Raw genomic sequence first — 24,592 nt, 5'->3', positions numbered from 1 at the left:
TATATGATTAGTTCCTTAGTATAAATTCTAAGGAACAGAATTACTGAGTCAGAGAGAAAGAATACATCTCAGGCTACTGATACCAATTTCCATCAAACTACTAAAAACAATTCTAAGTGACATTGCATTTTTGCAACTCTAGACATAAACAGCATTTATGGGATTTCCCTGGTGATCCAGGAGATAAAACTCCACCTGCCAATGCAGGGGACATGGGTTCAATCCCTGGTCTGGGAAGACCCCACATGTGGCGGAGTAATTAAGCCCATGCACCACAAATAGTGAGCCTGTGCTCTAGAGCCCTAGAGTCACAACTACCGAAGCCCAACAGCCCTCAAGTCTGTGCTCCGCAACAAGAGAAGCCACTGCAAAGCAACAAAGATCCAGAGCAGCCAAAAGAAATACGTAAATAATTTTTTAAAAAAGGAATTAAAACAAATACTCTTAAAGAGAGAGAGAAAAAGTCACTGGAAGAATTAATTTGGATAAGTCATGAAAAGTACCACTTAGCAACATGACAGGAACCTAGAAAACACTCAAAAGACAATAGCCTTTGTTTAAAAAAAAAATCATAATACACAATAACAAACCCACCAAAAAATTGCTTAATCCTCAACCCACTGGAGGAGATTAAAGAGTCCCACAGCTGTCTCTCTTGTCGGAAGCTCATCCAGGTCTTGGATACTTGGGTAGAGACCCGGGGCCCCAGGGACTGCGCCAAACCCACAGAACCTCAAACCGGGGGTGAAGGAGGTCTGCCAAAGTTGGACTTGGAAAGGCAGGCGGGCAGCTGGTCAGCACGGAGCCTCGGCGGCTCTGAATCAGCTGTGCACAGAGAAGGAGGAAGACGAGCTACTGGGAAACCAAAGGGCAACGGCCACCCCAGCCAGGACGGGCCCTGGGACACCAAGAGTCAGCAGCACCACGGTTCCCGGTGCCACCGGCTCCTCCCGACCATGAGCCTGGAAGCAGGTGACCGGCACAGCACGGCTCCCAAACTGACCCTGACATATGTGCCATTGTCCACCAACAGCACTGGGAGGTGAGTCAACAAGGCATTGTCTGACTGCTCTATCGAGAGGAAGCAGCTGGACAGACCGACACCAAGGGCAGGAAACCTCCACCTCCACCAAGGCTCCCCTTGGACCCCGCCCAGTGTGGGAGGCCCAGCATTAGCATCCTGCCTGCCTGTCCCCCCAGGGGAACCCTGGCCAATCCCGCCGCACCCTCCGCCTGAGTTGACATCCTTACACTCTGCTCCCCTTTGCTTGGGAGCCAAAATACTGATAACAAGCTCCTTACGCGGCATTTTGGTAACACTCATCGGGGTGGGAAGGTGGGTCTCCCGGGTTCAACCTACCAGTAAACAGAAACCAAGGGGCAGAGAAACAGGCAGGGAAACAACAATCACCTTAATTTGAAAAGGACACGCAGACACCAGCTCATCGCCAGAGCCCAGCCTGGGGCTGGACACCAACCTCCTGGAAAAGCAGAATTCTTGCCAATTTCCTCATCTAGAGGCTGGACCGGGGGCTCTGAGGTGCCAACAGAGGAGCCCAGAGTCCCTGCCAGGTTTGGGAACAACTGGGAAGAGCAGCTGAGTGGTTCACCATTTGACAGAGAGCCAGGCCTGCCTCCTGCCCTCGTGCTGTGTAGCTGTTGGCCTAAGGTGTGAGGTACTGCTGCTGCTGCTGCTGCTAAGTCTCTTCAGTCATGTCCGACTCTGTGTGACCCCATAGACGGCAGCCCACCAGGCTCCCCCGTCCCTGGGATTCTCCAGGCAAGAACACTGGAGTGGGTTGCCATTTCCTTCTCCAATGCATAAAAGTGAAAACTGAAAGTGAAGTTGCTCTGTCGTGTCTGACTCTTCACGACCCCATGGACTGCAGCCCACCAGGCTCCTCTGTCCATGGGATTTTCCAGGCAAGAGTACTAGAGTGGGGTGCCATCGCCTTCTCCGGAGTGAGGTACAGCACACCTTAAATCAGGGTCTGCAACTCAAACCTGCAGATGCAGGCAGAACATGGGAATGAGCAAGTCCAGCCAGACACCCAGGCATGTCCCCGGCTGCATCAAGACCTGGGTGGGTGGGGGGGAGGGGGGTGTCAGGAAAGCACAGGCCCCACCCCACTGTGATACCTGAGGCTCAGATGGAGCCAGTAGTCATCTCTGGGCCATTTGGGCTCCAGGCAATGGACCTCCTTTCATCTCTTTCAAGCCAGAACTCTCAAGTTTGTGACATCTCTTCAGGGCTTCAATGTTGGCTCTGAAAAATAGTAACATCTCTGGGCCCGGATCTGACTTAGGGGCCAGATAATAACCTGGGCTCCCAAGGTTGGCTTTCTCATCTATAGTGAAAGTGAAAATGAAAGTTGCTCAGTTATGTCTGACTCTCTGCCACCCCATGGACTTATACAGACCATGGAATTCTCCAGGCCAGAATACTGGAAAGGGTAGCCTTTCCCTTCCCCAGGGGATCTTCCTGACCCAGGAATTGAACCAAGGTCTCCTGCATTGCAGGTGGATTCTTTACCAACTGAGCTATCACGGATCTATATCTGTATCCTCATAAGTGGGGGCAAATCTGAAAGCCTGGCATGGCAGGGGGGGTGGAGGATGAGATGGGGTCAGCCCTGACCCCTGACCCACAGAAATCACCTGAAGAATGGTGGGTATAAAGCAGGCGGAGTTGGAAGGGCCTTCGGGAGGAGCAGCCCCAACCCGCTCAGTCTCTAAAGAGGAAACTTCCAGAGGCCCTGGCACCAAGCCAAGACCCACAAACGAGCCAGTGGACAGAGAGGGGCTGGCCCCAGACCCTTGGGCTCCCACCATGTCCACAGAGGCCCCAGGAGCCTCTGCTGTCTCATCTGGCTTGTGCCTGCTGGCTCTGTGACCGTCCCGCACGAGTTCAGCTGCAAGACTTCAGCCGCACGAGTTCAGCCTCGGGACTGCGACAGGCGGCTGACCCCAGGCAAGGGCCCTGTGCTTGGCTCTGTTTCGCCCTAGGAGCACAGCCTCATCAAGGTGACCCGACCAGGTGACCGGAGGTTGCTCCCCGCCCCCTGCAACCCCGCTCCCAGTGAGTAGACGCTGTGGGCTGGCCCTGTGCCAAGCTCAGCCCCCGACTTCCCCCAGCCCTAGCTGTCGGCTAAGGGAAGAGGGAAGAGAGCGCGAAAGGGAGGGGGTGCCCTCAAAGGCACAGAGGCTGGGGCTCAGGGAAGGTAGGCAGAGGTCAAGGAGCAGGGCTGGGCCGGAGCGGGGCCTGGGGCAGCGGAAGAGAGAGGATGAGCGGATGGGATGGGGGCAAGAGGGGGCCTGGAAGGAAGGCCAGGGTCCCCAGGCCAGGGGGGCTCTGGACCAGCTGGCCTGCTTGGCTTCTCCCACATCAGGGCACTAACCAGGCAGTGTGCAACCAGCCACGTGTCACCAGCCGGGTGTAACCAGCTGGATCCCAATGGGCTCGCTGTGTTCCCTGAGGTGGACCAGGGTTGCAGCCTGTTCCCAGGCCCTGGGGGTATCCTGTCTGAACTTGAAAACTTTTCACCCCCATGTCTGGAGCAGTCAGGCCCTGGATGTCTCCGGGCCAATCCCACAGCACACGTGGAAGCTTCCAACTACCAGCAACAGAGAAGCAAACGCTAGCCTTACAGAGGCAACGGGGAGGGAGACAGGAGGAGACCAGCGGCTCTGACGTGGGGAACCTGGAGGGCTGAGGGAGCTGCGGGACCACTGGGTACACACCTCCCACCCTCACGATACAGCCAGGCCATCGGCAGGCACCAGGCGGCCCTTGGGAGGGCCTTCCATCTCCTTCCATCTCTCCCCCGGGAAGCCACCAGAGCCACAGGACATCTCACCTCCCCTGGTGGCCCAGAGAATCCTAAGGAAGCCCAAGGTCACCCACACTTCCAGCTCAGTCTCTGTCACCTGCTGCTCTCCCTCCCCCTGCAAGTCTCAGCGGGCAGGGAGGATGGGACAACAGGCAGGGGAGGTGAGGGGCGGGAGGGGAGGCAGAAGAGAGAACACTTAAGCATCACATGTTGAGAGATTTCACAACGACGACGCTCCAGAAAGTCAGAGAGACTTGGGAAGTCTGCCCTAGAGCCGGCCTTCCCCGTGTGAAAAGAACACAGGCTCTGGAATGCCCCAGACGTGCGTTTACATTCCTTCTCTGGCATATTGCACCGTGTGACCTCGGGGAGGGGAGGACGCTCATGAGCCCCTCTGAGCCTTGCTTTCTTCATTCCACAAAGCAGCGGCCCAGCACAGTGCCTGGTGCAGCAAGGGAAAGCAATGACCCCAGGTTATTCAGGGCTCTAAGACCCCCCCCTCCTGATATTAAACTATCCTCTGCCCCTTTGTAAGCATCCTGAGAGCAAAAAGCATAGTCCAGGGACCTCCCTGGTGGTCCAATGGTTATGACTCTCTGCTCCCAATGCAGGGGGCCCCAGGTTCTATCCCTGGTTGGGGAACTAGATCCTAACTGCCGCAACTAAGACTCAGCACAGCCAAATAAATAAATATTTTTTTAAAAACAAAACAAAACATTGTCCAGTCTGGGGTCAGAGAATGAGTGCATCTGAGCTCACTGAGAACACTGGTTTGTGATCGACTTTCTCATCTACATCCCACCTGCTCCAATGTGAGCAGAGCCACCCAAGGGACATGTGTCTGCTCACAGCACCGCACCGGGGGTACTCAGCTCCACTTCCAGCCCACGAGGACCCCCGAGACTCAACCCTGAGCCCCCAGCTCTCCCACACCGTCCACCAAAGTTCTGTCCTCCTACCTGTTGGCCTCGGTGAATAGAGGCCGCCGGACAGCATTCACAGCCCTGGAGGCGCTGGTATGGAAAAGGGAGGGGTGAGCGTTTTTCCTGAAGGTCACAGATGAGGGCAGCAGACCACCTGCTGCCCCTGCCATCGGCCCACGGCGCTCTCACCGTGGTGTGGGAGGGAGAGAGAGTGGGCGCTAAGGAGCCTAAGGGCAATCGCAGTGGGCTTGAGCTGAGGCCAGAGGTTTTCCATACTTGGAAAAATGCTTCTGTCCTGTCTTATTGGTGAAAGAAGTAGGGGGACTTCCCTGATGGTACAGTGGATAAGAACCCGCCTGCCAGCGCAGAGGAGATGGGTTCGATCCCTGGTCCGAGAAGATCCCCCGTGCCCCCAAGCAACTAAGCCCGCGCGCCACCACTACCGAGCCTGTGCTCCAGAGCCCACGTTCCACAAGAGAAGCCACTGCAACGAGAAGGCCGTGACTGCAACGAAGGGTAGCCCCCACTCACTGCCACAAGAGAAAGCCTGCATGCAGCAACGAAGACCCAGCGCAGCCAAAAACAAACAACTTTTTTTTAAAAAAGAAGTAAGGATCGGGGAAGCCCATAGGCTAGGTAAGCATCCTGACTGTCACCACTAACGGCCGCAGTGCCTCCTATATGCCAGGCAGGTTCTAGACGCTTGTCTGTGTTAACTCGCATCGTGTTCATAACCACGTGTGAAGCAGGTCCTTTATTATCCCATTTCACAGAAGAGAAAAGGTCTCCAAGACCTTGTCCAAGGCCACATGACTGGCAAGTGGCGGCCAGGGCATGAATCAGGATGCACGTGGCCTTATCCGCCGAGTGTACCCCTCTCGCCACCCCTTTGCCGCCCAAGTGGTGCCCTGGGGCCCCTGCACCTGCAGCAGCAGCCCCCAGGGTGCTCTCCCCAGCCGTGGAGTTACAGATGGGCTCCCCCTCCTGCAGGGACGAGACCCAGGAGGAGACAAGGGCCGGAATTCTACCCTGATGCTCTGTTCCCATGGACTCAGAACCAGGGGAAAACAGAGAAATGGGGGGATTTCTGAATGAGTTAACACAGAAGAACACAGTTATGTAAGTCGGCCGGGAACCCAGAGAGAGATGGGCTTTCAAACAAGCAGGCCTGGGAGCGGGGAACGCCCCATGAGTGCGGCTCCCTCGAACGCTGCCGCCTACGGGCAGAGCAGGGCTGGCTGTGGGCTTCCAGATGCTCCCGATTACAGAACCACAAAGTCGACAGAGCCCAAGGGCAGCAGCAGAGGGAATTCTAAACACACATGGGTCCCTCCCACCAAGAGAAGACAAGACGCCTCAGGACAGAAAAATCTGACCAACAAATGGTGCCGCCTCTGAGGCCTCCCCTTCCCCATGTTGTTTCTGCTAAATTGCTTTTATCAATGGGCTTTTATCACCAGCTCCCTCCAGCAGCTTATACAGCGGAGCCCAAGAAACATATCAACAGCTCCGCCCTTTCGGGGCAGGACGTGGGTGACAGCAGGGGAGAAATTCTCCAATCGCCACCCCTGTGGGCAGACCTTGTTGTGACCATCAGCGAGCCAGATGCTGCGGGTGGCCTGGGCTGCCTGCCTGCGCTGAATGTGGGAAGCGGGAGGGGGAGACCGGGCAGGCTTAGGCTGGAAGTTTATTTTTTCCATAATTTAGAATGAAGTTATCTTTCCTGCTCGAGCACTTTCTCCCATAAAACCGTCCTGCTGGGAAAGGTGAAGATTTGTCATCTTCCAGGCTTACAACTCATTCTGGCACTGAGAGTGCGGACCTCCAACAAGAAGAGGCTCGGCCAGCCCAGGAAACCAGCAAACGAGTTGGAAGGTGTCCAGAGGCGGCCACTGGGCTGTGGGTCTGGGGATGGAGGTAGTGGCAAGACAGCAGGTGGGACTGGAGGGGAGACGGGGGTAGCTATTGACAAAGGGTCCTGCATGGTCGCGAGAACGAGGCGGCCGGCTCAACCTCGGAGGTGCCCGCAGAGTCATGGCCAAAGGATGGCTCCAAAAAGGCAGGAGTGGTAGGGAATCTAGAAAGATGCTACTGATGAACTTATCTGCAGGGCAGCAATGAAGATGCAGACAGAGAGAACAGACTTGTGGGCACCCAGTGCGGGAGGGAGAAGGTGGGAGGAACTGAGAGAGTAGCGTGGAAACACACACGTTACCACATGTAAAACAGACAGCCGGTGGGAATTTGCTGTGTGACGTGGGGAACTCCACCCAGTGCTCTGTGACAACACAGAGGGGTGGGATGGGGTGGGAGGTGGGAGGGAGACTCAAGAGGGAGGGAATTTATGTCTACCTGTGGCTGGTTCACGCTGGTGTATGGCAGAAACCAACACAGGAGTGTAAAGCAAATATCTTGCAATAACAAATTAAATAAATAAATACCAGCAGAAAAAAAAAAAGGTAGGGTGAAGACCAGACCATCCAGCCAGTAGGGGAGGGGGCGTTCATCCCTGAACTGTCCGAGCAGAGGCTGGAATCTACCAGACTGGAGCCCAGGGCCAGGCGTGAGAGGGGAGGATGAGCTGTGAGCATTTTCCATCCTCTGAGGGTCCCTGTGGTTACCTGACCACAACCTCGAGCGCTGAGGAGCTGCATGGCCTCAGACAGGGCAGGTCCCGTTTTCTGGATTTTCATTCTTACCATTTATAAAGGGCCTACAAGGGCTTCCCTGGTGGCTGAGACAGTAAAGAATCCACCTGCAATGCAGGAGACCTGGGTTCGATCCCTAGGTCAGGAAGATCCCCTGGAGGAGGGCCTGGCAACCCACTCCCGTATTCTTGCCTGGAGAATCCCATGGACAGAGCCTGGCGGGTTACAGACCATGGGGTCACAAAGCGTCAGACACGACTGAGCGACTGACACGTTCACTTTTCATAAAGCGCCCAAGACTATGCTCTGTTCCGCCCGCGTACCACCTTGTTGCATCTCCACTGTAAGCCAGAAGACAGGTGCTATGCCGCCACAGAGTAGGTGCCCAGTGCCCATCTACTGAATGAATGGTAGATGAGTGAATCCTTTCCACCAACGAGAAAACGGGGGCCTAGAAAGGATGAGCGTCTTGTTAAGGTCTGGCAGCCGCGGCAGCAGGGCTGTCAGTAAAGCTGGCTGAGCCCCCAGGGCCTGCATCCTAAGCCACCGCACTGCTCCTTGTGGCCACCTCCTCGATCTTCAGAGACCCTTCAAGAGCTGGTGGCTGTGAACAAACATGACTAGTGCATCGCAAAGAGGTATCAGGTTTTGTTTTCCAAATCCGCTCTAATAAGCCTGCATTTACAGGTGGTCATACTGAGTAAAGTAAGTCAGAGAAGGAGAAATATCGTTATGATGTCCTTTATATGCAGAATCTAGAAAGAAATGATATAAATGAATTTATTTACAAAACAGACAGACTTTGAGAATAAGGAGTGCCAGTGGGGAAGGATGAGGGGAGGGACAGTTAGGGAGTTTGGGATGGACATGTACACACTGCTCTATTTAAAATGGGTAACCAACGAGGACCTACTGTAGAGCACAGGAACTCTGCTCAAAGTTATGGGTGGGGAAAATGGACACATGTGTCTGTGTGGCTGAGTTCCTCTGCAGTCCACCTGAAACTATCACAACACTGTTAATTGGCTATACTCCAATACAAAATAGTTTTATTTTTAAAAAAATAAGCATGCATTGCTCTTACAAATGAAAATAACAAAACTTCTCAAAGTATTCCTGTTCAGCCCACGATCTCACAACCAAGGGTGGTGTGTCCATTTAAGAACTAGTCAGCCAACCAAAAAGACAGAAAATAAACGAATCGTCCAAAAAATTCGAGTTGTCTGCAAGGATGTGGGGAAACTGGAACGCTGCTACATGGCTGGTGGAAACGTAAAATGGTGCACCTGCTTTGGAAAAGAGTCTGGCAGTTCCTGAAGGCGTTGAGCACTCAGTCACCATATGATGCAGCAACTCTACTCCTAGATATCTTCCCAAGAGACACGAAAGCACATGTCCACACACACCCACACAAACGGATATGCATGTTTACAGCCTCATTATTCATAACTATTAAAAGTGGCAACAACCCAAATGTCTGTCAACTGATGAATGGATGAGGACAAAATGTGGAGCGTCCCCGCAGTGGAGTATGACTGAGCCTCAGAAAGGAATGAGGTTCTGATACGTGCCACCACATGGATGAACCTTGAAATACCACACGAAGTGGAAGAAGTCAGTTACAAAGACCACATAGTGTCTGGTTCAGTCACACGAAACATCCAGAACAGGTAACACTATAGGGATGCAAAGTACATTAATGATTGTCTGGGGCTGGGGAGGGGCTGGAAACTGGGGGAAGAGGAGAGAGGCTGATGGGAACAGCATTTATTCTGGGGGGAGAGGTGACAAAATGCTCTAGAACTGATAGTGATGAGGGTCACACAATGGAGAATGTGCTGAAAACTACTGAACTGTATACTTTAAATGGGTGAATTTTAAATAGATGGTAGCGAATTATACGCAGAAGGCAATGGCACCCCATTCCAGTACTCTTGCCTGGAAAATCCCATGGGCGAAGGAGCCTGGTGGGCTGCAGTCCATGGGGTCGCTAAGAGTCAGACACGACTAAGCGACTTCACTTTCACTTTTCACTTTCATGCATTGGAGAAGGAAATGGCAACCCACTCCAGTGTTCTTGCCTGGAGAATCTGAGGGACGGGGGAGCCTGGTGGGCTGCCGTCTATGGGGTCGCACAGAGTCGGACACGACTGAAGTGACTTAGCAGCAGCAGTGAATTATATCATAGTAAAGCTACTTTTTTAAAAAAAGAACCAGTTGCCTATCTTCCTTAATTTTAAGGGATTACAAGGAAGCTGCTAAGGGGTCGAGATCATGATGTTAATAGAGGGAAAGCAGCAGCTCACAAGCTCACACTCTACTGCCCATGGCCAGGATGTCATTCAGGCTTTCAACAAACATCTGTCACTCAGTCACTCAACAAACATCTATTAAGATCCTACGCTACACCATACATTGGGCTACATCTGAGGTCAATAAACCGCAGCCCGCAGGCTGAATCCAGCCATCACCTGTTTTTGTACAGCTTGCAAACAAAGAATGGTTTTTGCATTTTTATGAGGTTGCAAAAAAAATCCAAAGCAGGATAATATTTCCTGACGTAGTAATCATATGAAATTCAGATTTCAACATCCATACATAAATTTTACTGGAATGCAGCCACACTCAATTGGTGTATGTTTTGTCTTTGAGCCACAGGGCAAAGGTGAGTAGCTGTAGTAAAGACTGGATAGTCTGCAGAGCCTAAAATGTTTACAATCAGGTCCTTTACAGATAAAATATACCAGCCCCTGCGCTAGATGCTGGAGATGTAGGGGAGAGAAGAGATGAGCATCACAGTCAGGGCTGCTGTCTTTGTCTGTCCACGGCCCCGACAGCCAGACAGCTGGGCACTGAGGACCACAAGCTGAGTGTGTGCAGCAAGCTCAGAGCAAGGGGGTGACCTGGCCAGACTGTGGACAGACTTCCCTGGGAAGAGCTGGCCGTGAAACCAGGAGGAGCAGGAGGTGCAAGGCCCTGGGAAGGTCCTGAGGGTCCAGAAGAAGACCACTGAGGAGGAGTGTCCAGTGGAAGGCGGGGAAGGCAGGGCGGCACCAGAGTCTGGGCTCCACAAAGTCATTTTCTTCCCTTCCCTCCCCCTCTCCCCTCCTCCTTCCCTTCTATTCCCCTCTTCCCTCCCCCATCCCCTTGTCCCCTTCCTCATCCCTCTACCACCCAGACATCCCTGAAGCCCTTACCTTGCTCAGTTTTCTCCCCATCAATTAACTCTACCCATTATACAAGCATTTGCTTGCTCACCCATCAACTCTTGCACTAGAAGTGAGGACAGGAACTTTGTTTTTTCACTGCGTATTCCCAGTCACGACCTGAAGTAGAGTTGCCAACTCATAAAAAAACCTGTGGAATAAATACAAACACCAAACCCCTAAAAGAAAACTTAAGAGTTAAATGTCCTTGATTTGCAAACTTGAGCAAGCTATTTCTTTGCGGTTTGGTCTCCTGCTTTGTAAAACAAAAATAACAAAAGTAACTCCTTCATGGCAAATAAGGAAATGCATATACATGTTGGTGATTATTGGTTTTTTTTTTTTGATTATTGTTATTTTTATCCTCTTGAGTCACAGATCTATTTCAAGTCACAAATTAAAGGGGGAATTTTTAAATCTATCTCATTTAATTCTCATATAAGCCCCATGAGATAGTGATAACTTTTATTACAAATTCCACCTGGACAGATGAGGAAACAGAAGCTCAGAGAGGCTAGGTAAGCAGTCCAAGGTCACACAGTAAGCCACAGAATTAAAATTCAAACCAGCATCGTCGGACTCCCAAGGCTCTGCCCCTTCCTCTACACCCTGCTCTAGAGCGAAAACGCCTGAGTAGGCTGGGGGAAGGGAGCCAGAGTGTCCCGGAGCGGCTGGGGAGCTCTCGTGATGGGAGCGTGCAGATCTGAAGGACTGAAAGGATGCAGAAGAGAGGGTGAAAGGCATTCTAGGTCAAAAAACAGAAGAGGAGGCGGGGGCAGGTCTTTCCCACAAGCAGTTACACTGTCATAATACAAACAAGAGAGGACAAAGGTAGACTCGCAGGGCCAGCACTTGGATGAAACCTTAGCTACACCCGGTCCAACTACTTGTTTTAAAGAGTGAGAAACAGAGGTGAGGTGAGCTGGGGACACTGTGCCCACGTTGGCGGTTCATGCTTATTCCTACTCGTCTCATTCACCTTCCAAAATCGCAGGGGTACACAGGCTCACCGCAGCCAGAGAAACACTCCAAAGGAGGAAAGCGATCACTGCGTACCCCTCACCAGCCACGACGAGTCAGTTCCACGGTCAACAGGCCTGGAGCCACAGTGAGCGGCTGGCACCTCAGAGCAGACTGGAGCCTGCTGGAACTGTGCTCCGGTTTCCTTGTTTGTTTGGCTGGTTTTTGTTTGGGGGTGGGGGGTGGTTTACACGAGTTTTATTGTTGGTTTTTGGCCTTACCACGTGACATGCAGGATCTCAGTGCCCCAGCCAGGGCTGGAACCTGTGCCCCCTGCAGTGGAAGTGCAGAGTCCCAACCGCTCGACTGCCGGAAAGTCCCCAGTTCCCACTTCTGTCACCAAGTCTGTCTGCAATTCCCGCATTTGCTCACTCGCTCACTCAGCCAGTGATTATGAGAATCTCAAATAAACCCGGCCCGGTTCCAGGTACTGGGGTCTCGCAACGGACACGCATGATGAAATGATCTTTCGTTCCTTCCTCACAAGGGCTGAGCACGCTGGTTTGTGAAAAACGACAAATGGGAACAATGAAACCCAGCCTCTCTGCTCTGGCTAAGCTCTCAGAGAACAGCGCGTCCCCTCCGAGGCCCTGATGCCCCGTGAAAACAAGAATAAAAAGACTTGTTAAGGAATAAACAGGCTTCCCAGGTGGCTCAGATGGTAAAGAATCTGCCTGCCAATGCAGGAGACCCAAGTTCGATCCCTGGGTTGAGAAGATCCCCTGGAGGAGGAAATGGCAATGCATTCTAGTATTCTTACCTGGAGAATCCCATGAACAGAGGAGCCTGGTGGGCTACAGTCCCTGGGGTGGCAAAGAACTGGACACGAGTCAGTGACTAAACGACAAGGTATAAATGTCCGCAAGGGCAGACACATATATAACCGATTCACTTTGCTGTATACCTGAAACTAACACAGCATTGTAAATCAATTATACTCCAGTAAAACACTTCTGAATAAAAATAAAATTTAAAAAAAATGATAAGGAAGAATCCTCTGTCCCACAATAAAACTATCATTAACAGCTTCAGAGTAAAAGAGGAAAGGCTGCATCCATGAAAACAAGACAAGATGCTATAAAAACAGGAAACGTCTATTTAGAAAACAGGAGACCTTCTAGATATTAAAAATATGCTAACGAACATGAAACCCTCAACAGAAGTCTACAAGATAAAGCTGAAGAAATCTCCTGGGGTAGGGGGCCGATAAAAAGAAAGACAGTAAAATTATAGGACTAAATCCAGGAAATTCAATATCCAACTTCTAGGAGCTCCGGAGGAAAGAAGAGAGAAAATGACAGGAGGAAATCAATGAAATTATTCAAGAAAATTTCTCAGGACTAAAATAATGAGTGTTTCAAGATCGAAAGGTTCCTGGGTGCCTGGATGGACACCCAACCACACTGAGGCGAGTCATTTGTGAAAGTTCAAAACAGCAGCCAGATAGGAGACGTTAACACACACAGCACTAAAGATTTCAGGAAGAAAAACTGTGTTACCTACCATGGATTAAAACTGGAGTGACATTAGCCTTCTAGACATAGATCCTAGAGCTTAAGCAAAAGAAAGTACATGCGTGCTTAGCCATGTCAGACTCTTTGCGACCCCATGGACTGTAGCCTGCCAGGCTCCTCTGTCTATGGGGTTTCCCAGGCAAGAACACTGGAGTGGGTTGCCATTCCCTTCTCCAGGGGGTCTTCCCCAACCAGGGATCGAACCTGAGATTCCTGCATTACAGGCAGATTCTTTACCACTATCACCACCTGGGAAGCCCAAAATTCAGCAGTGCTTTGCACAAAAAAAGCCTAAAGCAAGCCACAGCATCAGTAACACGTGAGCGTGGAAGGAATGCTTTTTTCAGCTCCATACGGCCAGCGAAGGTTCCGAGCACCTCCTATGCAGCCTGTGCATTGGCTGCAGCGTGTTTTCTGCACGACGCTGTCAGTGCCAGATTACCACGCCCACACCCGAGACCCCAGCGCGGACGCTGCGTCTCCGCACAAGGTGCTCCCAAGAAGGGGGAGGCAAGGGTCGCTTAGTGAAGAAAAGGAAGCCCAAATGGACTCCTCGGGGATACAGAGTCACAGCATTGCACCATCCAGACAGCAAAGACTAGGGGCTAGGGCCCCTCCACAACTCATCAACCTGCTGAGCACAGATAAGAAAGAGTTCTAGCCGGTGGTGAAACCCAAGCAGGAATGAATGAACTTATGCCCAAGTAGGACTGATGATGTTGACCAGGTATGTGAGGTTTTTTAATCATCATTTCTGGGACAAGGTGATACATGTCAATGAGCTACAACCAATCTGAGCAGGAAGAACAGGAACATTGAGGCAGTAGACTGGCTCTGGGTGTGACCCAAGGGTCCCCACAGCAGTCTGGCAGCCCCACGGGCCACAGGCCACCAGGACGCCACAAAGGGGCAGCCGGACCTTACAACCAGCACACAGAGGCCCTGGAGGCAGGGTACCTGGGCCTGGGGCTGGGCTGGGCCAGGAAGGCCCTCTCTCCTCACCCCCACCTGTGAGAGCCAGAGCTTCAAGACTCGGAAAGATCCAAGCCCCGAGACCAGTCACCTGGCTGGTTAGCCAAGCCAGCCAGGAATCCAAGCCCGTCTCCAGGCCTCTGATCGCACATTCTCGTGAGGATATTCGCCTGCTGGATTTCCAGGTGGGAAGAACCAGCCCGGGAGGAGCACAGCCTGGGCCCCCCAGCACAGGGAGAGGGCCTCCCCGCCCTACACGCGCCCCAAGGAGGCGCCGAGTCTAATTGGATTGCCATGGCCCATGACGATGCTGCGCTTGGCAGTGGTGTCGGTTCTGAAATAGAAACTAGTAAGGAGCCTGCCTGCTTGGCTTCCGAGGCTGGGAATACACTGGAATCTGAGCAGCCAACAAGGAGCCTTTCCTTCCCCCAAAAGGTCCCGAAACAGCACTGAGCAGCGTGCCCTCCTCCCCGGCCCGCCAAGGCCTGGCTCTGCCGTTGGTGTACGTTCAAGGTTGGGGGGGTGGGGGGGTGGTGGTTGGCACACACAGGGGAGCCCGGCAGAGGGGTCACCTCCTCCCCTTTCAGAGTCTTCCCGCTTTCCACGGCCAGTCCCCGCCCCCCACAGCTGATTCTACAGGACATGTTACTCGTCACAGGCACAGGCCTCCCAGCTGAGAGGTCCCCTCATCTCCGCCAGGTAAACTGAGGCATGAGTGGGGAGGCCAAGGGCCCGGTGCTGTGGGGTGCCCCCCGCTGCTGTCACAAGCCTGGCCGCCAGGCCACCTGCAGCTGGGGTCCTGCCTCTGATGGGTGCTGTGGGCGATGCGTGCATGGGAAGCTAAGTGTGCATGCGAAGAAAAACATGGGCATGTGCAGAGCGTGAGTGTGAACCAGCACAGAGGAAAGCACATGTGCAAGCGTCTGTGTGCATGCTACATGTTAGTGTGCAAGGGGGGAGAGTGGAGGGAATGTGTGAGAACAGGAGATGTGTGTGCAAGGAGTCTTGTGCAGAGACCAGAAGCTGAGTTCCCAAGACACCGCTAGGGAAGCGTGGGGCCCTCCTCAGGTGCAGACACCAAAGAGCACAGTAAATGCAAAAGGAGCAGCCCCCGCCATTTCCCACCCAGCTCACCTCGGCCCTCCATGCCCACCTCAAGGTCAGCTGCACCCAGCCTGGGCCTCTGGGTTCCCTCCCCCACCCTCCTCCCCCACCCACCCCCCAGCCTCATTCTCTGACCCTGATTTTCCACCCCCCAGCATTCTCTTTAAAGACAAGGAAAAATTCCCCTCACTTCCTTTGGGAGCAATAAATAGGAGGATTACGAAGTGACATTCTGAAAGCGATCTGAACTACTCAGAAGACAAGGATGGATAAAATAGAGGGCACTTTGGCCCAGACTCACTCAGAAAGAGAAGGAGGTTCTGCCTCCAGGGAGGGGGCAGCATCTGCAGAGGCCTCAGACTGAGCCCCGGTCGGTAGCAGAAAGCCCAGGCCTCTAAGTCACCAGGCTTGTCTAACACGCCAAACACAAGACACAAGGCCCTCAAGGGCCGGAGAGGCTGCTGTCTGGAGTCGGGGCACAGACTCCACTCTCTTGTCCCTCACCTGGAAGCAATTTGCTGGCCACAGCAAACAGTCTCTCACCCGCTCCTTCGTGACCAGCTCAACACCTGAGAGAGGCCAGAGATAGGACACAGGGCAGCCTGACACGCACATCAGATGTTTGCACCTGCCATCCTAAACAGTCTCTCCCTTCGCCCCTGAAAAGTGGACCACAGTCAACAGCGTGAGCTTTGGACTCAAACTGACCAGAGCAGGCCGCCGCTCCAGCAGCTGAGCCTCGGTGTCCTCTTCAGGAAGATGTGGGTAACTGTCGTCAAGAGGATCAAACAAGACATGCGTGCAAGGGGTCTGCCCAGGCCAGGCACACAACACACGCTTGGTAAACGGCAGTCACTACTGTGCCTGCTGCCGCCCACTGCACTGACCACACAGCAGCCACGCGGTCCTTCTAGAATGAAAGGCAAGTCTGTCTGCTTGGTCTAACTCCTCCAATGGCACCTGCTTCACCCATCAAAAAAGCTACGGCCCTCAGAATGGACTTCAAGACCCTGTGGGGGGACTCCCCTGGTTGGTCCAGTGGCTAAGACTCCACACTCTGAATGCAGGGGGCCGGGGTTCGATCCCTGGTCCGGGAACTAGATCCCACATGCCGCAACTAAGACCTGGCACAGGCAAATAAATAGATGAGAAAAATAAGCACTGCTCAGAAGATGGGGTACCAACACAACACTGTAAAGTGAGTATACGCCAATAAGAATTAAAAGGCCTGTGGGCTCTGAGTCCCCTGAACCTTCCCTCGCTCGCTTTACTCCAGCCCTACTGGGCTGCAACACACCTCTCACGTTCCTACCTCAGGGCCTCTGCACAGCCTGCTCCCTGGGCCCCACATCTCCCCAGGACTCACCCATCTCTTCTCCCCTCTCTGCTAGACTGTCACCTTCTCAGTAAGACCTTCCCTAAGCACCCTGTTTAACCCATAAGACCTGCCGCCACCCCATTTTCTCACGCCCTTCCCTGTCTTGCTCTTCCCCATAACACTTGTCACAACAGGTTTTTTTCATTGTCTGCCCCCACCCCCCCACCCCCAAAATTATAAGCTCTTCGATTTTTCTTCATTCCTGCATTCACAGAGCCTGAGCAGGTTGGCCTGGAGATGCCCTCTAACATGTACAGGATGAATGAGTCTCAGGACACTTAGGACAGCCCCACTGGGGGTCACCAGCCCTCTGAGGCTTAGTGGCCTCCTCTAGAAAAAACCAGTCTAGGGCTTCCCTGGTGGCTCAGGGTAAAGAATCCACCTGCCAATGCAGGACACACAGGTTCAATCCCCGGTCCAGGAAGGCCCCACCTGCCACGTAGCAACTAAGCCTGTGTACTACAACTGCTGAGCCTGTGCTCTAGAGCCCAGGAGCTCAATTACTGAAGCCCAAGCAACCTTAGAGCCTGTGCTCCACAATAAGCAAGGCCACTGCAATGAGAAGCCCATGCAGCACAATTAGAGAGTAGCCCCCACTCACCGCAACTGAAGAAAGCCCAGCACAGTCAAATATATATATATATATATAAATTATTTAAAAAAAAAAAAACAGTCTAGCCACTTCTCAAGGTCACTGTCAGGAGGGAACGACAGTGAGATGACTTCTGGGAATATGCTTGGGTGCTTTCACAGTGGGGTGCCATAGAGAAATGGAAGACCTCAAAATTATTTCTCTGGCAGCACCTGTCAGGCAGCTTTCAGTCCCGGGGTGGAGGCTCTGAGTGCTAACAGGACACTGCAGAGAGGGACTTAGAGAGACGGTTCCTGCCTCCAGGGACTGCCTGAGGCCCTGGGACAGGCAGGCACAGACTGTGCTGTTCTTCACGGAATCACCAGCACACAGCAGGTGCCCAGTAAATGTCTGGCAGAAGCACACGTGAGCAAGTCCTATACGGACAACCACACAGAGACCAGAAAGATCACCCACAAAACCCTCAGTAAAATACCAGTTGACCTATAGCAGCATGCAGACAACGGTTACCGCAGATGAGACCAACAGAAAGACTGAATATATTTTTATTATCTTCACAACAGGAGAAAACGTGTTCCTACACAGATGCCAGGAATCGGTGCAGAAAGCCCCGGGGGATGGAGAACAAGCCCAGGAAACTGCTTCCCAGTGAGTGCATTTCAAGAATTAGGCCAAAATCCTGCAGATCATGACAGAATGCGCTCCGTCGATATTAGCTGTGATTATATCATTGTTTTTATTATGGTCTTGGCGCCCCTCCAGTGGAACAAGCAGGAAACGAGGAGACAGAACACTCAGGTTTCCATCGAGCAGTGAGCAGCCCGGGCGCACTGCTTCCTGCTGAAATACCATTGGACTGGGGCGCAACCCTAACCACCGGATGCTAGGCCACCTTCACTGGTTCATCAAGGGCTCCAGAGTGCCTGCATTGTGCCAGACATCATGTGGACGCTGGAGGGACAGAGCAAGCCCAGAGCAATGGGCCTCCTCTCCCCACGGCTCCCTTTGGGGGTGCTGGCTTTGTGAGCCCAACTGCAGGCAGGAGCCAGCCCTCCAGATGCACCAGTCTCCAGAGGACATTCCCTCTCCGCCTCCAGGAGAAAGGACTCTCATTCCCAAGGGTTCTGATCACCTGCTGGGGAAGAAGCCAGGTCTACACCGCTCCAGACAGAGAAAGCTACTCTGGGCAGTCGGCAGCCTTAGACACCAAAGTTCTGTAGCTGGATTTTCAGTTCCCATCCTCCAGCCCCTCACAGTCTCCCCTTTTTATAGATATAATTTTATTTATCTATTTTTGGTTCTTCTGGATCTGCATCGCTGTGCCTTTCTAGTTGCAGTGGGCATGGGCCACACTAGTTACAGTGCGTGGGCTTCTCCTTGCGGCGGCTTCTTTCGTTGCGGAGCACAGGCTCTAGGGGTCTAACCCGCGTCTCCTGCACTGGCAGGTGGATTCTTTCCCACTGAGCCACCAGGGAAGGCGCTGTACCTCTCATTTTGCAGAGGGAGAAACTGGGGCTTCTGCAGATCACACTGGTCTGGCGGCCAAGGCTAAGAGAGCCAGAGAATTCCCGGTTCAAGAGCGAGTCTCACACCCACCTGTGATGGTGCCTGGCTGGTGAGCTAGGGGAAGGGAGCCCCACACTGGGAGAGAGGTTCCCGAAGCTCAGGACCCTTGCTCAGGGTACAGATGGGCACTTGGCTGTCAGGAAGATCTCTCTTGTCCAGCACTTTCTACAGAGCCCTTACCCCAGAGCCCGCCTAGCTGTGACTTCCCCCGGCGCCCCTGACGACTGCAGAGGCTACTCGGGGGGCCAGGGAGGCAGCATAGACTTCCCCAGTAGCCCACTTACAAGTGACCTGACCAGGCTCCTTCCACACAGAGGTGGGGCAACAAAACTTCGGGAGATGGGACCCTTGGCTTGCTCCTTGAGACACTGACCCCTTCCCCTCCCCGCACCCACCGAGCTGTAGCCCTGCCCATCCTTCCCAGTTTGGAGCCTTATTTGGAGCTCCCTGGAGGCCACTTAGAAAAGGGGAAAGGCAGGTGCTTGAGGCAGGTTCCTTGAGAATCTGCCAGGACCACCCTGGTGGCTCAGAAGACAAAGAATCTGCCTGCAATGCAGGAGACCCAGGTTCGACCCCTGGGTTGGGAAGATCCCCTAGAGAAGGGAATGGCTACCTACTCCAGTATTCTTGCCTGGAGAATCCCATGGACAGAGGAGCCTTATGGGCTACAGTCCATGGGGGTCGCAAAGAGTCAGACAGGACTGAACAACTAACACTTTCTCTTTCACTTTCCCTAGCACCCATGAACCAGAAGTGACATCTCCTAGGCGCAAGCAGTCCAGGGAGGAGAGGGTTCCCCCAGAGGCAGAGACCCGAGACCTAGAGAAACAAGCCAAAGACCAGGTCTAGGGCAGCGGTGCCCCGGCAGAGGGATGTTCACCAGTACGGGAAAGGCTGCCAGGGTTTGCCAGGCGGGAGGCAGTAGGCTCAGAGTCATCATGTCTCAAAGGCTCTGTGTGTCCAGACATAGAAGACAATGCGACGAGGCGCTGACACAGGACCAGCCGGATCCACGGGGTGCCAGGCAGGCAGAAGGGGAATGACAGGGCCCAGCATGGGCAGCAGGGGCCAGTCATCAGGGCCCCAGACGAGGCCCAATAATGGAGGCTGGGAGGAGAGTCACAAGAGTAGTAGGGAGCATGTTGCAAGTATGTTTCCTGAACTTGGTTATGCACATGTGTGCATGTGTGTATGTGTGTGCGCTGCAGAGTTGGGAGGGGGGATGAATCATGGGCTCAAAGGCAGGAGTAAGATGGGGAGGTGGGAGGGAGGTTCAAGAGGGAGGGGACGTATGCTTAAGGCTGACAGGTTGTTGTATGGCAGAAGCCAACACGATATTGCAAAGCAGTTATCCTTCAATTAAAAATAAATTAAAAAAAAATTTAACATCATTGAGTAGAAACGTATCTTGGAGAGTATCTTGTGTAACACTATATCTACTCTTACAATCCCAAACAAAACTCCAGATCAGTATCAGTCTTTGCTTAAACCCCAGCAGTGGTGGGGAGCTCAGGACCTCCCAAGGTAGCCCACCCCTCCTCTGCTGGACAGCCGATGGCTCCAGCTGTTAGAGAGTTCTTTCTGGAACCGGGTCCACCCCTGGAACAGGTCCTAGGCATTTGGGGATCTCGGCTTTGAAGCCACAGGACATGTTTAAACCCTCTTATTCCACATCAATCCCACACATGAGGGGGGACCACTATGTATGCCCTCCTCCCCATCAGTTCAGTTCAGTCGCTCAGTCGTGTCCGACTCTTTGTGACCCCATGAATCGCAGCACGCCAGGCCTCCCGGTCACACTCCATAAAAATAATCCCCAGACAAACAAGCATTCTCAAATCCTCATCCAAATCCCATGGGGTGTAGTTCCCACCATTTTAGTCATCCTCCTCTGGACGCATTCAGACTTGTCAGTATCCCAACCAGAATTAACAAAACCCAGATGCAGACGTGGTGTAAATGCCACAGAGCAAGGAGAGAATCTAAAACTTCATACCCAGGGCAGCATCATTCTTCTTAGCAACCTGTAACAGCACAATTAGCTGATAGTTCCTTCCATTCATCTCTTTTATTCATTGGATCAACAAACATGAGGGACTTCCCTGGTGGTCCAGCAGCTAAGATTCTGTACTCCCAATTCAGGGGGCCTGGGGTTCCATCTCTGGGCAGGGAATAGATCCCAATACACACCGAAACTAAGACCCAGAGCAGCCAAATAAATAAATAAAAATAAATATTAGAAAAAGCCAAAAAATCTAAAAACATGAGCTGCCTCCTATATGCCCAGCACTGGACTAGGTAAAAGGGATACTAAGAAAAATACCATATCATCTTTTGCTCAGGGAGACGGCCTATGTAGAGCGATAAGAAATAAAACCACATACAAAATGGGGGAAAAAACATGGTACTTATGGGGTCTTTCCTGTAGGAGAGATGACTAGCCCGAGGGGAGTTTCCCATGATGCCAGATTCGGGTTGTAGCCACAGTGAAGGCTGGCTTCACCCTTGCCCCTTGAACAACTAGAAAGTTGGCAGAAGGCATGAAACATGGGCTTCAGACGCTGGACAACAGGTAACTCTGGACTGTGATCTCTGAAAGAAGGAAACAAAAGAAAGAGTTCTGTGATGCCCAGCTTACTGCCTGGAGGCAGCATCCACGTAACAGCTCAGGGTGAGGGATCCACATGGAGTCCAGTGGTCCCTTCAAGTTGAGGAGGCGGAAATTGGTGTTCATGGAGACAGAATTCTTAGGGCAGAACATTGGAGAGAAGAGCTTCCCCGGTAGCTCAGACGGTAAAGACTCTGCCTGCAATGCAAGAGACCCAGGTTTGAACCCCAGGTTGGGAAGATCCCCTGGAGAAGGAAATGGCTATCCACTCCAGTATTTTTGCCTGGAGAATTCCATGAACAGAGGAGCCTGGCAGGCTACAGTTCATAGCATAGAGTCAGACACGACTGAGTGACTGACACGTTCGCTTTCATTGGAGAGAAGGGCACTGCACAGATAGGGTGCTCTAGAGAAGAGTCCCCTGGATTCCCCGCCTGACCCACACAAGTGTAGGGTAAAACGGCACAAGCCAGGGGACAGAACCGACAGAAAGCGGGGGGCCAGCCACCCTGCAGAGCTCACTCGGGGCCGCACTCCCACCAGCGAGAGCAGAGAGCTCACGACATACCAGGTGCTGGTGTGTCCTCAGAGGGCAATGCCTCAGTAGTGAAGCTGAGAGAGCCCTAGGCTGAAGGTGGGTCCACCCTAACAAAGTTTACAAGCAAGATTCACTGGAGGAGGAAATGACAACCCGCTCCAGTATTCTCGCCTGGGAAATCCCATGGACAGAGGAGCCTGGAGGGATATAGTCCACGGGTGGCAAAGAGTCGGACACCACTGAGCAACTCAACAACAAGCACAGAGCCGTTTAAAGGCGTGCCAGAACAAACTCCAATAGTATTTGAAGAGATAGAACAAAATCCAGCGAGATTCAATTCACAACGTCTAACATTCAATCAAAAGCTACCAGGCACTCAAAGCAGCAGGAGAAAAAGCAGTCAAGAGTACAGACCCAAAAATGACAGAGATGATGAAACCAGTAGACAAGGATGGAAAAACAGCTACTGTATGTTCCGTGAGCACAAGAAACTAGAGGAAAACACAAGGATAATGAGAAGAGAAATGAAAGATATAAAGAAGACTCAGATGGAACTTCTAGAGATGAAAAACCCAGTATCTGAAATGAAAGATACACGGAATGGGAGTTTTTAACATGAGATTAGACATTGCCCAAGGAAAAGTCTTGAAGACATAACGACAAGATGAAGCACAGAAAGAAAAAATGACAGAAAAAAACAAAAATCAACGGCGCATCAACAACCTACAGGACAACATCAGTCTAAATATACATGCAATTAAAGTTCCAGAAACAGAGAAGAGAGAAGAGACAAATACATGAAGAGGGAATTCCCCCGGCCGGCTGCCGGACCATGGTGCCGCCGGCGGGGCGCGGGGCATGGGGCCTGTGGTGCGCCTGCACCTGGCTATGGGCGCCTTCTTCGCGCTGGCGGTCTTTGTGCAGGTGAACGATCCAGATGCAGAACTGTGGGTGGTTGTGTATACGGTTCCTGCCACTCTGACCCTGCGTGTTGGACTTAACCCTCTTGTCACAGGTAACTTTATTTGGAAGAGTGTGTCTGCAATACACATATTCCTTTGTGTCCTGTGGGCTATCAGCTTGGCATACAACCTCTTGCTTCATAAGAAACAGAACCTCTTGCATGAGGAGGAAGGCAGGGAGCTGTCTGGTCTCGTGATCATCGCAGCATGGCTGGCCTGTGCCACGGCTCTTCAAAGGCTCCAGGTGGTGGAAGAGTTCAGCTGGCCATTTGCTACCACAGTTGCTCTTCTCCCGTTTATCTCCTGGGTCTACATATATATACACAAGGAGATGTGCTCCTCCTGGCCAACTCATTGCAAGACGGTGATTTAAATGAAGAATCTTGTTCCTAAAATGAGAGTTCTTGATTTTTTATAAACATGGTTTTAACAAGCTGACTTCCTAGGAACTTCAGTTGAGTTACTACTAGAGATGAATTTTTTTTTTTTAATCCTAAGAACTTTGTATACTTGCCTACAACACAGGACTGGATGGGACTAATAAGAAAAGGGTCTGACATTCTGTTTTATCATAATATAGTAGGAAAGTTAAGAAAGATGAATTCCAACTCTGCTTCATCACTATCCATGTGACTTGGACAAATATATAAATCTACTTTAATTCTTTGGAATTAAAGAATTCCAAAGATAATTGAAATTATCTTTTGGATAATTCTTTATCTGTAAATACCAGTCCGCCTACTTATTTATATAATTGTGAAGATTAAAGTAGATAATATGAGAGCATTCCAAACATAAAGTCCTCTGCACAGGGGAACAGAGGGAAGCAGGGTTTGGATAATGATAGATAGGAGTTTAGGAGAGGGCTCTGCCCTTGAACTAACATCGTTAGACTGGACTGGCACCATGAATTAAATGAGGTGCCGTGAATTAAATGAGGACTTTGGGTGAACAAAGTGAACAACCATGTCTTGGAAAGAAAGGAAAGTTAGTTAGAATAAAGGAATCTGGGACCAAAAAGAAGCAGATCGGGAATATTAATTACCATGTAATTGAAAAGTAAGACCAAAATCTATACACCTATCCTTAACGAATGCCAAAAGTAGCTCTGGAGAGATCATTTCAGAGCTGCACCATCTGGCGACCACAACCCACATGGTGTATTGAGCACTTGAAATGTACTTACTGAAGAAGTTTTAATTTTTTGTTTTAATTTACAAACATCAATTATGAGGAAACTGATACATGTATTTGGAACACTTGGTTTAAGCTTGTTTGGAACAACTGAAATATGTGAATCCACTTCTTCAACTGTAAATTTTGTACCTAAATACAGACCAAGTTTTTCCAATGAAAAGTTATTGTCCAAATGGATGGATTATAAGCATAAAACACACACTACATTTGAAACTTAGTATAAAAAGAATGTAAAATATTTTTATATTGATTACATGTTGAAATAACATTATATGTATTGAAATAAACAGAATTATATTATGAAAATTAAAAACAGAGGGAATTCCCTGGCAGTCCAGCAGTTAGGACTCCACGCTTTCACCTGGGTGCCTGGGCACCGTCCCTGGTCAGGGAATTAATATCCCACAAGCCACGTGGTATGGTGAAAAAAAGAGAAAAATACTTGAAGATATAATGGCTGACCAAGCTTTCAAATGTGCTAAAACAATGCTCATAAGAGAAAAAACAATGCAGGATGGGAGGGGCGCTCTGAAC

The 24,592-nt window shown here is 51.5% G+C and overlaps 1 protein-coding gene and 1 pseudogene across 1 annotated transcript in view; one reads left to right on the top strand and one right to left on the bottom strand.

Annotated features, from left to right (window-relative positions):
- The window catches only part of TSPAN9 (tetraspanin 9), a 191,774-nt gene that overhangs the window by 147,231 nt on the left and 19,951 nt on the right, over positions 1–24,592 (bottom strand). The gene's annotated exons all lie outside the window — the stretch shown is intronic.
- On the top strand, positions 22,732–23,234 carry LOC102413643 (annotated as a pseudogene).

Source organism: Bubalus bubalis, chromosome 4 (assembly GCF_019923935.1).
Source record: "Bubalus bubalis isolate 160015118507 breed Murrah chromosome 4, NDDB_SH_1, whole genome shotgun sequence".
In the NCBI taxonomy this organism is placed as follows: Eukaryota; Metazoa; Chordata; class Mammalia; order Artiodactyla; family Bovidae; genus Bubalus; species Bubalus bubalis.
This window is presented reverse-complemented; position numbering and strand designations above follow the sequence as displayed.